The sequence below is a fragment of the Mesoplodon densirostris genome, chromosome 9 (genome assembly GCF_025265405.1).
Source record: "Mesoplodon densirostris isolate mMesDen1 chromosome 9, mMesDen1 primary haplotype, whole genome shotgun sequence".
Taxonomy (NCBI): domain Eukaryota; kingdom Metazoa; phylum Chordata; class Mammalia; order Artiodactyla; family Ziphiidae; genus Mesoplodon; species Mesoplodon densirostris.
The window spans coordinates 98,676,527-98,690,929 of NC_082669.1; positions in this window are offsets into that span (position 1 = coordinate 98,676,527).

The following is a 14,403-nucleotide window of genomic DNA, read 5'->3' on the forward strand; positions in this document are numbered from 1 at the left end:
AATTAGAAAGTAGTACAACATGAAATGTTGATTTCAAAGTTAAATCACTGGCAATTGCTAAACCTAGTTGGTGTCTTTATCATAAATATACAAAAATCAAACATGAAGTCCCTAAAATTTATAGTAAAGGCTGAAAATTTTATATGCTATTATCATTATATAGTATGTTGTATATTTATTTATTACTGCATAAGGACAACTACCCAGTGACTATGAACATTCTCAAGAAAGCCCAAGACAAGTACTAAAAACTTCTATATTCTATTGTGGAACAGGATAAAAATTATTATAATTTGTAATATTAATAATTTATATATATAAATAAAATTTGGACACAACTCAACATTAAAATAAAGTCATACAGCTATTATTTGCCATTAGCACTTTTAGAAGGAAATAAGGTACTAAAGATTCTGGATGCCTTTGAATTGGTATAATCTAGTGTTCTGCAATTATTGTTTGAGTTTGTTGCTATTGCAATATTGTATGACCTAGGATATTCGGGGAGGAAATTTGCCCTGAAGAGAGGACAAAGATCTTTGAGAATGAATGTCCATATAGCAGTGTTTCCATGACAGTAAAAGAATTATTTAAAAAGGGGCTGTTCTTGTTTCCTCTCCCCAACTGAACCCCTGCCTTAAGTGATAAGGCTGTAGACTCCAAATCTATCACTGGATAAAATAGTGCAAATATTGCTTCACATCCAAAGCTAGTACTGTTTCTCTGAAGAACTGTGGCCATAGCTCCATCTCCAATCTAGGACACCACAGACCTGCTTTTTCAGTCTGAGAACACCAGGTGGCATATGGTGGCTGAATCAGAGCCTTGGTAACCATGGCAACCAGCTACCATTCCAGCTCTGGGCAGCTGCCATCTTTTATCCAAAGCAGTGTTTTGTGCACACTGGGGGTTTTGCTTTGAAATTGTTGTACTATGTGCTTTTCATTCTTCACAGAGTCAGGGTTTCTACTTCTGGGAAGGGAATTCCAGTGCCAGAGATAGATAAATACCACGGGTCAGTTGCATTAATTTTATTTTCTGTGCATTATTGTGTCTGCATAAACCAGACTATGCACTGATATTTGAGAAGGCAACGCCTTTCACAGCAGGCTTTCTCTAGGGAGGCTAGACTTCACTGAAGGGAAATGCATGATGGAGTGAGTGACTCCTCTCTGGACAGAGGTTAAAACAAAAATGCCCAGCTCAATGCTTGAATCCGTTGTAGGTACAATGACCCTGAGAGCTGCCTGGACAAAAGATGTCTGCTGTAACTATCACTGATCTATAGACTGAAGATGTCTGTTTGCCAACCTACTGGAAGGATGTATTTTACATAAATAGTATCTTCCCACAAAATGTGTTTTGTGTCTGTCATGCAATAATGAACCAAATATTTATAAATTGGAGACTATCCCTTTCCTTTTCTATCAGTCAAAAGTAATGAGATTTTCTAGGTTAATCATCAGGCGTTGCCTCTGGTGATTGGCAGTATATCACAAGCCAGGCTGCCAAAAGCCATTCTCTTTGCCATTGGGAACGGAGCCGAAAGGAGTTATGTTATCCAAATGTCTTCTCTAAATTCCTAAAAGGTTCTGTACTGAACAGGGACTCATTTATAAACACATCTACTGCAGCCTGGTGTTGTTTCTGGCTGTTAGATAGAGGGGCCATATCTTAAGTGTGCATTCTTTGGATGAAAGATCCTTCTTATAGAATTAAAATCCTGTTAAAAATACATTATTTTATGTCACATGAAAAATGAAGAATTTACACTGTATATGTAATGTAAAAATGATCATGAAGGGTGGAAGAGAGGAACCTCTAAGAAAATGACTGAAAAGAAATACAATAAATATTAACAGTTTTGAGACTGGATTTTTTTCTTTTTTCCACACTTATGCATTTTCTACTTTTTAATCAAGAGAACTTACTACAATGTCATAAACATAAGAACATTAAAATGTATTTCAGAACACATTTTAATTTCATTAAAGCAATCTCATTGTTTTTCACTGAACATGTTACAAATGTAAAACTTTTAACATTTTATTTGAAAAATTATTTGAAATCATGAATGTCCCAAAAAAATCATTTTAATTCATTTTAATTGTTAAATAAATTTTAATATATTTGCACTAATAAACGACAAAATTTTTCAAAATTTATAAATAAAAAATACTCAAAACAATTTTTATCTAGTATTTTCTATGAATTAAAGTATTATTTAAGGGTATCAGAAGAGGGGAGTTAATACGTGTATTATATGTCAAACTCCATTTCCTGTTATTTTATGAAAATATTGATAAGAAAGATGATATATGTATTTATTGAGAAAGTTGCTTGTAATTTGATAAATTAGTCATAAGGATTTTCATGCATTTACTGGTTTCATACTATTGCATGTTTTTCCATCTTCTACTTAATAAGAAGAAAAAAGATTCTGATAAAACTGAACCAAAACTGAACCAAAAGCAGTAGGGGTACACCATCCATGCAGGCTAATAATTTGGCGCCACTTCATAAATATTTCTCCAGTGTTTATTTGCAGGAGCCTGTGTCATTGACTGGGGAAGGATGGCGGAAGGTCTCTGGGCAAGTGACCAGCTCACTTTCCTCCAGAACAGTGCCACTGCAGTAACTGCAACTTGTACACCATACTCAGCACAGTGGAATTCTGTGGGGCTGTTAACAATTTTATCTAGAAGCACACTTAATAATATGGAAATATATTCAAATTATGTCATTAAGTGAGGAAAAATTATGATATTGAGATCGATGACAGATAGACACACCCTCCAAGTGATTAAGAACCATCATCTCTGTCATCACTTAATTAGTGCAATTGCAAGTAATTATTTTCTGATTTTTTTACACATTGCAAATATTTTCTGCTGGATTGTTGCCTTTTAACATTTTTTCTGATATCTTTTGTCTTACCTCAGTGTTTTGCTTTTATCTAATGAAGTCTCTCAATCTTATCTTTTTTTGATTCTGGGTAGGCTTCCCAGAATTAAAATATTATCAGTTTCTTCTATGATTTTTAAAAGTGTCTATGTCTATTTCTTTAATATATATAGAATGTATTTTTTTATGTACTGAGAGGTAGAGTTAATTTTGCAATAAGGAAAAAGCTATTATTATTCTTGAAGGGGTTCAGAATTTTCCACCCCAAGTTATGCCACTTTGGCATGTAGATTACTTTGAGCTAGGCAATCAAGAGCCAGCAGGTTCGGGAAAAACTCTTAACTTCCTAAAAGAAAGTATAAATTTCCCCATTTGTGGGAAAAATCTACATTAATAAAAGAAACTTCCATTAGAAAGAATATCTGTACCAGGAAGAGAGCTACTATCAGAGATAACTTTTTTTCACCTGAGATTCTTATTTGCATAAAAGGGAAAGCTTTATTCACCACACATTTTCTCCTGTCACTGTCCTATGAATTGCCTCCCCCACTTAGAAGCACCACACCCCAGTCCCTTTCCTTACCTCAGGATGCTATATAAGTCTCAATCCTGTGGCAACATTTGAAATCTCATATTTTTGTGGGGCTTCCGTGCATATATATGCAGTTACTTTTTTTTTTTTCCATCCTGTTAAGCTGTTTTATGTCAATTTAATTCTTACACCAGTCACAGAAGCTAGAAGGGTAGAAGGGAAATTTTTTTTCCTCCTCTACACTATATTTTATTACACCTTTTCTAGATTTGTTCTTTCTCTCCTAGTTCTGCCAGATTCCCTGAATCAGATACATACATTTAAGTTCTATTTGGTGCTATGAAGGAGTAATCTGAGAAAGAAGAAATGATTTTTAAAAGAAATGCAAATATTACAGATATTCATCTGGTCACTTGCATGCATTTGTGGCTGAAGACCACGAAGGATACAAGGAAGGGGCTGCAGTGCTGTTTCAAGTGTACCTCAGTCAGTTTGGTCATGCAGTGCTATTACTTGCCTTTTTTGTGTGTGTGTAAATTTATTTATTTTTTATTTTTATTGGGTCTATTGGTTGTTTGGGGGGGTTTTGGGTCTATTTTTATTGGGTTTATTGGTTTTATTTTATTGCATTGGGTCTTTGTTGCTGTGCGCGGGCTTCCTCTAGTTGCAGCGAGCAGAGGCTACTCTTCGTTGCAGTGTGCGGGCTTCTCATTGCAGTGGCTTCTCTTGTTGCAGAGCACAGGCTCTAGGTGCATGGGCTTCAGTAGTTGTGGCGTGTGGGCTCAGTAGTTGTGGCTTGTGAGCTCTAGAGCTTAGGCTCAGTAGTTGTGGTGCACGGGCTTAGTTGCTCCGCGGCATGTGGGATCTTCCTGGGCCAGGGCTCAAACCCGTGTCTCCTGCACTGGCAGGTGGATTCTTAACCACTGGGCCACCAGGGAAGCCCCTATTACTTGCCTTTGGTAGATACACATGCCTTTCAATAATTAGAGGCAGGTGACGACTACAGGGACCTCACTTCCAGATGGTGTGTTATAATGAAAACAAGTCTCAGACCGCATTCTGCCACGTGTATAAATATTTAGCAGTCAGGTCCCAACCAATCACATGACCTGCTCACCGAGACTGATGAAGTCTCAGCACTTGGGCCTTTTACGTGCCCAGCATCCTACAGGCACTAGAGGCAAGGAGAACAAGGTTCCAGCTTTGTGGCAGGACTGAGCTCTCAAATCAGAGTCAGGTGAAAGAATCCTCCCATTACAGCCCAAAACACACTTTAGCATCCCAAATGTGGAGAGATAGTCCAAAGCGTATAAACTGTTAGGCTGGCTAGATTTTTTTAATGTTGTTTATGCAAAGGCAAGGGTATGCCTAAAACATGTTTAGCCAATCCACATAATTGAAACTCATCTGAAACTCATTTCACCAATGAGAAATTATTTCTAACCTCAGTATGCTAATTAACAAAGCCCCTGGGATAGATATAAGATAAAGATGGCTGGACCCTGTAACCAAACCCCTCTGGAATGTGGCTTCTGAATTGAGAATTTCAAATTTAACTTACCACCCCGCAGCGTGTGTTTTCCCAATTAGGGTTCTTCAAATATCGAGTAACCGTTCCTAAGAAGAGAATAAAACTAAATTTAACATATCATACCACACTGTCTATGCTGAAACAATTTAAATTCATTGTAAGGATCATGTAATAATCACAGACACGTATTGCTCCCTATTTCTTGAGGACTCATATCTCCTAGTCTGCCAAGGCAAAGTTACCTACCCTTCCAGGGCAGTCCCCAACAACGGTCCTCTGGCCTGGTGTCCTTCCAGCCAATAGAACGAGGCTGAGTTTGGTTCAGAAGCAAAGGAAAGTTTTATTCTTTGATCAAAGAATCGAGAGGTACAAGCTCACACTCTAGAGCACACACGCTCCTGACAGGTTGCGGGTCGGGCTGCTTTATAGGGATCTCGTTAGCCGGGAAAGGGGGCGGAGCTCTCGCGAGGCTGGCTCAGCTGCGCGGCTCACGTTCGAGATTGCAGTGCTGGGCGCAGCGTTTCTGCGCACAGCCCGCTGCCGCCATCTTGTACTGAGTATTGTTCCCAGAGGCTCTGCCTGCGACACTCCCGGCTGAGGTGTCTGCGCAGCCATTTCACAGGAGGAGGTCTGGTCTGGAGCACCAGGTGAGAGGCGTCGGCCCCTGGCACCCTATGAGCGAGTGAAACCAGATGAAACACAGAGGGGAAAAAAAAAAAGGGTTAAGCTTTATTTCCCAGATTCTATTTTTACTCCCCAGCAATTGTTAATGGGCTTTGCTGGTGACAGATCCCTCCTGCCTTCTGTGCTGCTCCTCAATCTTGAGGGGCACTGAGGGGCGACGGGTCCGTCTTCTGTAACTGCTTCCTGCTAGGTTTGGGCATCGGTTGTTATAACCCCGGGTAGAGGAGCAGAAGTTGTCCCCAGCAGCCCTTAGATCTGTTTGGTTGTCACCAGGCCTCCGCTGTGACTCTTCACATCCCCGAGTGACCACCACTTGGAGTTTTATAGATTCTAACCTTTTGGAGGCAAAGGTCACCAGACAATTTAGGATGCAGACCCAAATAATAGCAAGAGAATAATGGTCATGAAGGCCCAGGAAAGGTACAAACCAGGTGACGCTCCGGAAGGTCTGCGTTACCCCCTCCACATATGTTTGGCCAGATTAGGCGGCCTGGTTTCTGCCAGCCAAGTGGCTTTTCCCAGCGGTCTGTCTGTGCTTTCTCCAGTCAGGCCACTTTCATCAATGCAAAAACAGCACAGTGTATTTTCCAGCACACAGACCCCTCCCCAGGCAGCTAACAGATAATCTAGGGCAATTCGGTTACCCAGGACTATACCAGCCAGTGAGCCAATGGACTTTTGTCATAGCTTGAAGTTGAGGTGGGTCTCATTGGCCACCAACACCACAATGGCTGTTACGTTTTTTATGTTGACAGAATTATATAAGATTCCCCTGGCCAAGGTCACTAGAACCCCCATGAGAGCAATGGTTCCTGCAAGTAGTAGTCTGCTTTTTGGGGGCACACTTTTGTTGGTTTTCGGAAGAGAAGCTTCAGATCAGAGAGAGGTTCACACAAGTAATCAAGGGGGTCCGTTGCCCCAGGTTATCAGAGGTTGGGGCTCGGGGGCCCTCTTCACTCGACTATGATGTATCCATGGAGTGATCCCCTGCAACTTCAGGGCAGAATGGGTGGTTAGGATCACCAAGTGGGGTTTGTTCCACTCAGGAGTAAGCTGGTCTCGTCGGTTGCTAATTTTCCAGGTTTTTAGATACACCCAGTCTCCAGGCCGTAGGGGTGGAGGGCTGTGTCAGTGGGTACCGATAGCACCTGCTTACCGTATTCTGTGAGGGCTTTCGTGGTTTCTCCTACCTGGAGGGTGTACTTGAGTTGTTCCATTTCAAGGGGGCTAAGGTGTCCCTTCTCTCAGGCTTCGAAAATGGGTCTACCATATGTAAGTTCAAATACACTTAAATTTAACTTATATCTTGGAGCAAACGACATGCATAGCAGGGCAGTTGGGAGTAATTTAATCCAATTTTCTTGAGTCTTTTGGCATACCTTGGCTAAGGTTCATTTTAAGGTCTGACTGGATCTCTACTTTTCTCAATGATTGGGGTCTCCAGACTGAGTGCAAGGTCCATTTTATGCCTGGGGCACTTGTCCCTTTTGCCATTTGTGACATGAATGCTGGACCATTATCACTTAGTCGGGATCTTGGGTATTATCTCTTTTAGTAATACGTTAGGCACTTCAGCTGCCATTTCAGTTCTAGTGGGGAACGCCTCTACTTGCCCTGAAAACGTGTCCACTAGCACCAAGAGATACCTGAAATTGCCTAGTACTCTCAGCAGGACAGTGAAATCAATCAGTCGGTCTTCCCCAGGATATGTCCCTATGGTCTAAATGGGCCTTATCTGGGGACCTCTGAGGGCTCTGGTGTTGGGGGTGTTGGGGGTGTTCCTGTTTAGACGGGGCAGGTCTCAACTATCCAACTGATTACACTTTTCATGCCAGGAGTTACCACGACCTCAACTAACCAATTACGTATATAGGGCTTCCCTTCTGTAATGAGTTCCTTGATGAGCCTCCCTCATGGCTTGACAAGCTGCAGTTTGGGAAAAGAAGTATTTCCCGTGTTCATTAACTAGCCACCCCTGGCCTCTCCTAGATCTCTGTTGAAGCCCCATTTCTGGGCTTTGTCTAATTCTTCCTTTGTATAGACTGGGGAGTAATTGGATAGATCTGGCCTTTTAGGTATGAGGAGTAATTGCCAAGTTACTGGTTCTAGGACCGCCCTTTTGACAGTTGCATCTGCTTTGCTGTTGCCCTTTATTACCTTGATGACCCCTCCAGTGAATCACCACCACTTTTTTCAGAAGTTGCACTGCTTCTAGGAGTCTCAATATGTTTAAGCCATGTTTCACCTGCTTCTTCTCTGCAATAAGCATACCTCTTTTCTTCCAAATAGCACCGTGTGCATGTAGGATGCATGCCAGCAGCCTGTGTAAACATCTAAGATCTTCCCTGTCCTGAGCTCTGAGGCTCAGCTGAGGACTATCAGCTAGGCCTTTTGGGCTGAGGTCCCTGGGGGTAGGCTTCATGCCTCAATGACTCGGGTCTGAGATGTTACTGCATATCCCGCCATCCATTTTTCACTCTCATAAAATTGCTCCAATCTGTGAACCATTCCTCTTTGGCGTTTGGGAGAAGCTCACTTCCTAGGTCAGGGCAACTGGAATATATCATGTTCCATACAGTCATGCTCCAGGGGCCCCATTCCTGTGGGTAGCAGGGTGGCAGGATTTAGGGTGTGACAGGTTTTTATGGTAATGACCGTTGTCTAAAAGCATAGCCCGAAGCTGAATCGAACTTCCAGGGGATAGCCATTCTGTTCCCTTAGAACTTACTAAAGCCTGACCCTGTTGTAGAGTCCAAATAGTGACTGGCTGACGAAACATTAACTTTTCAGCCTCTGTTAGCAGGATTGAAGTAGCTGCTACTGACTGTAGACAAGGAGCCCATCCCTTAGCGGTTTTATCTAATTGTTTAGAGAAATAAACAACCACCCAAGTAAGGGGTCCCAGTTTTTGATCTAATATCCCAAAGGCAATTCCCCTTCTCTCATGAATGTAAAGGTCAAAGGGTTTAACTAAATCTGGGAGGGCCAGAGCAGGTACCTGAAGTAATTTCTTTCCCAACTCTTTTTTTTTTTTAATTGAAGTATGGTTGATGTACGATGTTGTACCAATCTCTGCTGTACAACCAAGTGACTCAGTTATACACATGTAGACATTCTTTTTTTATATATATATGCTTTTCCATCATGGTTTATCACAGGATATTGAATATAGTTCCCTGTGCTATAGGACCTTGTTTTTTTTTGTTTGTTTTTTAAATTTTATTTATTTATTTATGGCTGTGTTGGGTCTTCGTTTCTGTGCGAGGGCTTTCTCTAGTTGCGGCAAGTGGGGGCCACTCCTCATCACGGTGCGCGGGCCTCTCACTATCGCGGCCTCTCTCGCTGCGGAGCACAGGCTCCAGACGCGCAGGCTCAGTAATTGTGGCTCACGGGGCTAGCTGCTCCGCGGCATGTGGGATCTTCCCAGACCAGGGCTCGAACCCATGTCCCCTGCATTGGCAGGCAGATTCTCAACCACTGCACCACCAGGGAAGCCCAGACCTTGTTGTTTGCATTCGCAATTCTCTCTTTTTTTTTTTTTTTGGCCGCACTCTGTGGCATGCAAGATCTTAGTTCCATGACCAGGGATGGAACCCGTACCCCCGACATTGCGAGTGCAGAGTCTTAACCACTGGACCGCCAGGGAAGTCCCTGCTTTCTCCATCCTTGAAAGACCCCTTCACATTCTGGAAGGATGAAGATCCTTTTCTTTCAATTTTTCATATAAAGGCCTAGCTATTAGACCATTAGGTATCCAGATGTGGCAAAACCCGGCCATCCCCAGGAAGCCCCTAAGCTGTCTTCTAGTTTTAAGAGGAGCAAGACTGCAAATGGCTTCATTCATTTCCTGGGGTAGGCTTGTCTGACCTTCTGTGAGGATGAAGCCTATGTAGGTAACCTTAGTTTGTGATATTTGAGTCTTTTTCTTGGACATCTTATATCCTTTGTCAACTAGGTGGTTCCGGGTGGTTACAGTATTTTTGTCAGAGGCCTCCTTAGTAAGGTTGGTGATCAGAATGTCCTCTTATATATGAGGGAACCCTCCCCCAGATATATTGATAGATCTTTAGCTAAAGTTTCCGCAAAGATGATGGGGGAATTTTTGAACCCTTAGGGCGGGACTGTCCGGCAGTATTGTTGTTTTTGTTGTGTGTTTGGCTCCTGCCACTCAAAAGCAAAAATTTCTTGTGACTCTGGGGTGATTAAAATACAGAAGAAGGCATATTTGAAATCTAATACAGAATACCAGGTCCTGGTGGATTGTAGAGTGGTCAGCAGGGTGTAGGCATTAGGGGCGACTGGATGTATGTTCTCTGTGGCTTCACTGACTGCCCTGAGGTCCTGTACCATCCAGTGTTCCCCACTGGGTTTCTTTACGGGGAGAATTAGGAGTATTACAGGTGGATTGGCATGGCCTAATAAGGCCCTGGTCAACCAGGCCCTGTATAACAGGGGCAATGCCCAACAAGGCCTCCTGACAGAGAGGGTACCATTTTCTATTGGGCCATGTATGTCTGGGTTTTAGATGGACCATCACAGGACTGGCTCCTTTAGCTCGTCCCACCCATCCCTGGGCCCAGACCTCAGGATTTCTTCCAGGGAGGTCAACTTGCTATGTCCAGGGAGGTTTGTCCTCAGCCATTATCATCTGGTGCCCCTTGTCTAAGGGATGCCAATCTCCATTTTGTCTCCCATTAGGTGGATAGTAATTCCCAATTTATGTAAGATATCCCTTCCTAGCAGAGATATAGGGCATTTGGAAACATATAGGAAGGAATGGGTGAGCATTCTAATGGCTCTATGAATGCCCATTCTTGGGCCTTCCCTGATAACCCCATAATTTTACAACTCTCGTGACTGTGTTTGCCTGATCTGGTGTTCAAAACCAAGTAAGTGACACCAATGTCAACTAAGAATTCAACAGGTTTTTTTCTCTATGTCTAGTGTCAGCCAGGGCTCCTTGAGGGTCAGTTGGAGTGCCAGCTTAGGAGTCCCCTGGCCCTGGCATTCTTCTTCTATTTGGACCATCTGCCTTCAGGGTAGTGGGCAGGATCTGCCACTTCTGTCCTCCTTTGGGGGCAGTGAGGACATTCTCTCTTCCAGTGTCCCTCTTGTTTACATACGGCACACTGATTGGGTCCTAGTTTCCTTGGTTTGCTGTCCCTCAATGGGGGCCAGTGGTCACTCACCAGAGTCAGAGGTCTCTGTGGGCAGTTAGTCCAGATTCCTGTGCTGACCGGTTGACACTGGAGGGCAACAGCCAGTAGGTGGGCCTGCCTCTGGGTGCTTTTATCCTCTGACTTTTCCTCCTCTATATATCTGTTTTTAAACACGCAGTGGGCAACCTCCACCAGGGAAGAGATAGGGGTATCTGCTTCTATTTCCAGATTCTGAAGTTTATGCATAATGGCGAGAGCACTTTGGGAAATAAAATATGACCTCAGGCTTGTATTCCCTTCCAGTGACTCGGGGTCAGTGGTACTATAAATTCAAAGACATTCCTTGAGGCGCTCTAGCAATGCCGAAGGATTTTCTTTTGGCTCCTGGTTGATCTCCTTTATTTATTTATTTATTTTTTTAATCTTTTGGCCGTGCCACACAGCATGTGGGATCCCAGTTGCCCAACCAGGGATCGAACCCATAGCCCCCGCATTGGAAACATGGAGTCCCAACCACTGGACCACCAGGGAAATCCCTGATTTCCTTTATCTTAGTCCAATTGACAGGTTTCTTTCCTGTTGCCTGGATTCCCTTTAGGTCATATTTTTATAATGTGTCAGCCTGTCTTTTACCTGCTTCTCCATTGTCTCAGTCCGGGTTGGGTTTATTATCTAGGACCGCTTGATTCCCAGGTCTGAAAATGGCATGACCTACATTGTTTCTGTTCTCTTTGTATGCTTCCTCTCAGGTTTTTGAAAAGACTGTGGCCTTTTCTTCCCCATTAGGAGTACATTGAGGAGGCTCTGAATGTCAGCCCAGGTAGGGTCATGTGTCTGAAAGATTCCCCTAATCAGATTCAGGAACCTCTCTGGATCTTACCTCAACCCCTTGCTATGACTTTTCCAGTTATACAGATCAGAAGTGGTAAATTGTTGTATACCTGGATGAGCCTTCCTTCTCCACTGGGGACCAGCTTCTCCACTGGGGACCACTTTTCCTTGTGAGTTGTTGGACCCTAGCTGGTAATTAGTCCCACTCCGTTTATTTGCTGGACCACATTCCAGGGGAGGAGGCTGATATGGAGGGGACTCCTTGGGTCTGTGGCCCAAATCAGGTTATACAAAGGAAGAGGGTAGGGAGGGAGCAGTAGGAGGAGGGTTAGGGAGGAGAACAAGAAGGTCCTCAGCGGAAGGGTCAAGGACTGGTATTACCTCAGTGGAGAGAGCGCACAACCTTTTTGAAGGCCTTTGTTCTGAAAAAGCCCATGAAAAACTGGACATAGGGAATTTCTTTCCATTTCTTTTGTTTCTGGCATAGAAGATCCAATTGTAAAATGGTATTGTAATTTAGAGACTCACTGACATGCCAACTTTCCCCATCTCCCAGCTAATATTGGGACCAGGCTGTATTACATAGGAAGATTAACTGTTTTCTGGTCAGGGGATGATACCTGAAAAACTTCCAGTTCTTCAGGATTCACCCTAATGGGCATAAGTATGGAGGACATTTGGTTCCCCGTGCCTTAGATGTTCTGTTTTAGATTTGTTTCCAGCTAGTGAGAGGGAGGTTGGAGTGATTTGTTGGCATGCAAATGCCACAAGATTTGGCTCAAATAAGACTTCCAGTTCAGGAAATTTGGAACCAATACCAAACTGTTAATGGATTCCTCAGAAGACCCAAATAGGAGATGTCCAAGTGGCATAGATGCTGATATTACTTGGAGACTCCCCCTTGAATTTGTAATGGCCCATGCTAGAGACGGTTAGTCCCTCCTCAGTCAAAATACCCCGCGGGAGGTTAGATGGCACTGACTCAAGCATAGAGCAGCTTAGCCTCTCTAGTTCCTAGAGTGTCTAGCAAGTCCAGAGCCTGGTGGGTGGGTCCAGGTGGGAGGGCCACAATCAGTCCCATCTGGGTCACCAAAAATTTGTTACCAACCCTCCCGAGTTGGTCCCCCCAAAAAGGGTTCACTCGCGCCAATAGAATGAGGCTGAGTTTCATTCAGAAGCAAAGGAAAGCTTTTTATTCTTTCATCAAGGAATGCAGAGGTATGAGCTTGCACTCTAGAGTCCATGCTCTCCCTTAAAGGCCATTGGCAGGGCTGCCTTATAGGGTTCTTGTCAGCAGGGAGGGAATTGGACTTCTTGAGGGTCAGGCACAGCTGTACTGCTCACAGCGATCCAGATCAAAGTGCTGGGTGCACATTTCTACACACAGTATGCTGCCACCATCTTGAATTACAGTGTTGTGCACAGCACTTCTGCACACAGCCTACCAAGCTGAGATATCAGGCACAGCCATTTCACACAAGGAACTCTGGTCTGAAGTGCCAGAGGCAAGGCCTCTGCACGTGGTACCCAAGTGAAACTAGACTAAGCACAAAGGAAAAAATGTTTTATTTTTTCTGTTTTATTACCCAGATTCTATTTTTATTCTCTGGGAATTGTCAGTGGGCTTTGCGGTGACACCACCACCAGTACTTGGGATTATAAAAATAAGACTCATCACCTGCCTTTAAGAATGACATTTGGTTTAGGCTTGGAAGTCACCATAGAAGCCCAAGTCCTCTTTTGTCTTAACCTTAGCTGTTATGAATAATACTCTCCTCTCAATGTAGTCCATGATTCTCAAGAGGAGTTGGGATATTGGGGAAGGATCCCATTCCAAGTTTGGCTTATCAGAATCTCCTAAGGGAAAGACCTCTCCATCCTGTTAATCCTCCCAAGAGGGAAAGTTACTATTCATCTTCCCAAACCCAGCACTCTTAGACTGCAGTCCCATAGGACTCTTCTCTGGAGTCTGTATTTCACCGTTCCCTTGACCTTAATCAGTAACAAAAGCTTTATAATACTACCATGGCATTGCTCACCCCCCACCCTTCCCCCACCCAGGTTTATAAACTCCTTAGCTCCCTTGCCTCTGGGCAAGTCTGTCTATAGCATCTCACAAAAGAAGAAGAAAGAAAGAGTAGAAAAAAGAATGTCTAGCCCTAAGCTTCCTTCTGCATCTGTATGCTTGCTGGTCTCTGAATCCCTGAAGCAGTGAAAGGTAAATAAACCTCTGGTCTATTCTTCCTTTGTTCTCTGAACTGGGACTTCACTCCCGAGGAGATTTTCTTCTCAGATGAGATTTGGAAAGGTCTTTTTTCTTTGCTTAGATGGTTTGAACTGATAATTTGCATCTACAAAGGAAACTAAAAAATACTGAATAGCTCTTAGAAAACACTGTGGAGGCACTCCTTAGGATAATCTTGCCTCCACTCTGAATGAGAAGAAACCTCCAAGTGAATGAAACCCAAAAGCAAAATTTTCAATGCTGAGTTAATTTTAATATTGTCCCTGGATAACTCTCTCTAAGGTCAAACATTTTAATTCACCAGCCTTAAAATCAGTACCCCCTCTCCCCACCAAGGAAAACATTAGATAATTTCAAGATAAACAAATAAAAACATAGGATTAAAAAAAAATTAACCTAATATTACAAACAAAATAACCCAATATTACAAACAATAGAAGAGTAAGATAGGAAAGGCTTATGTGAAATTCTCACACAACCCCACCTCCAGTTGAGTTACTTCATAAAGCATAAGATT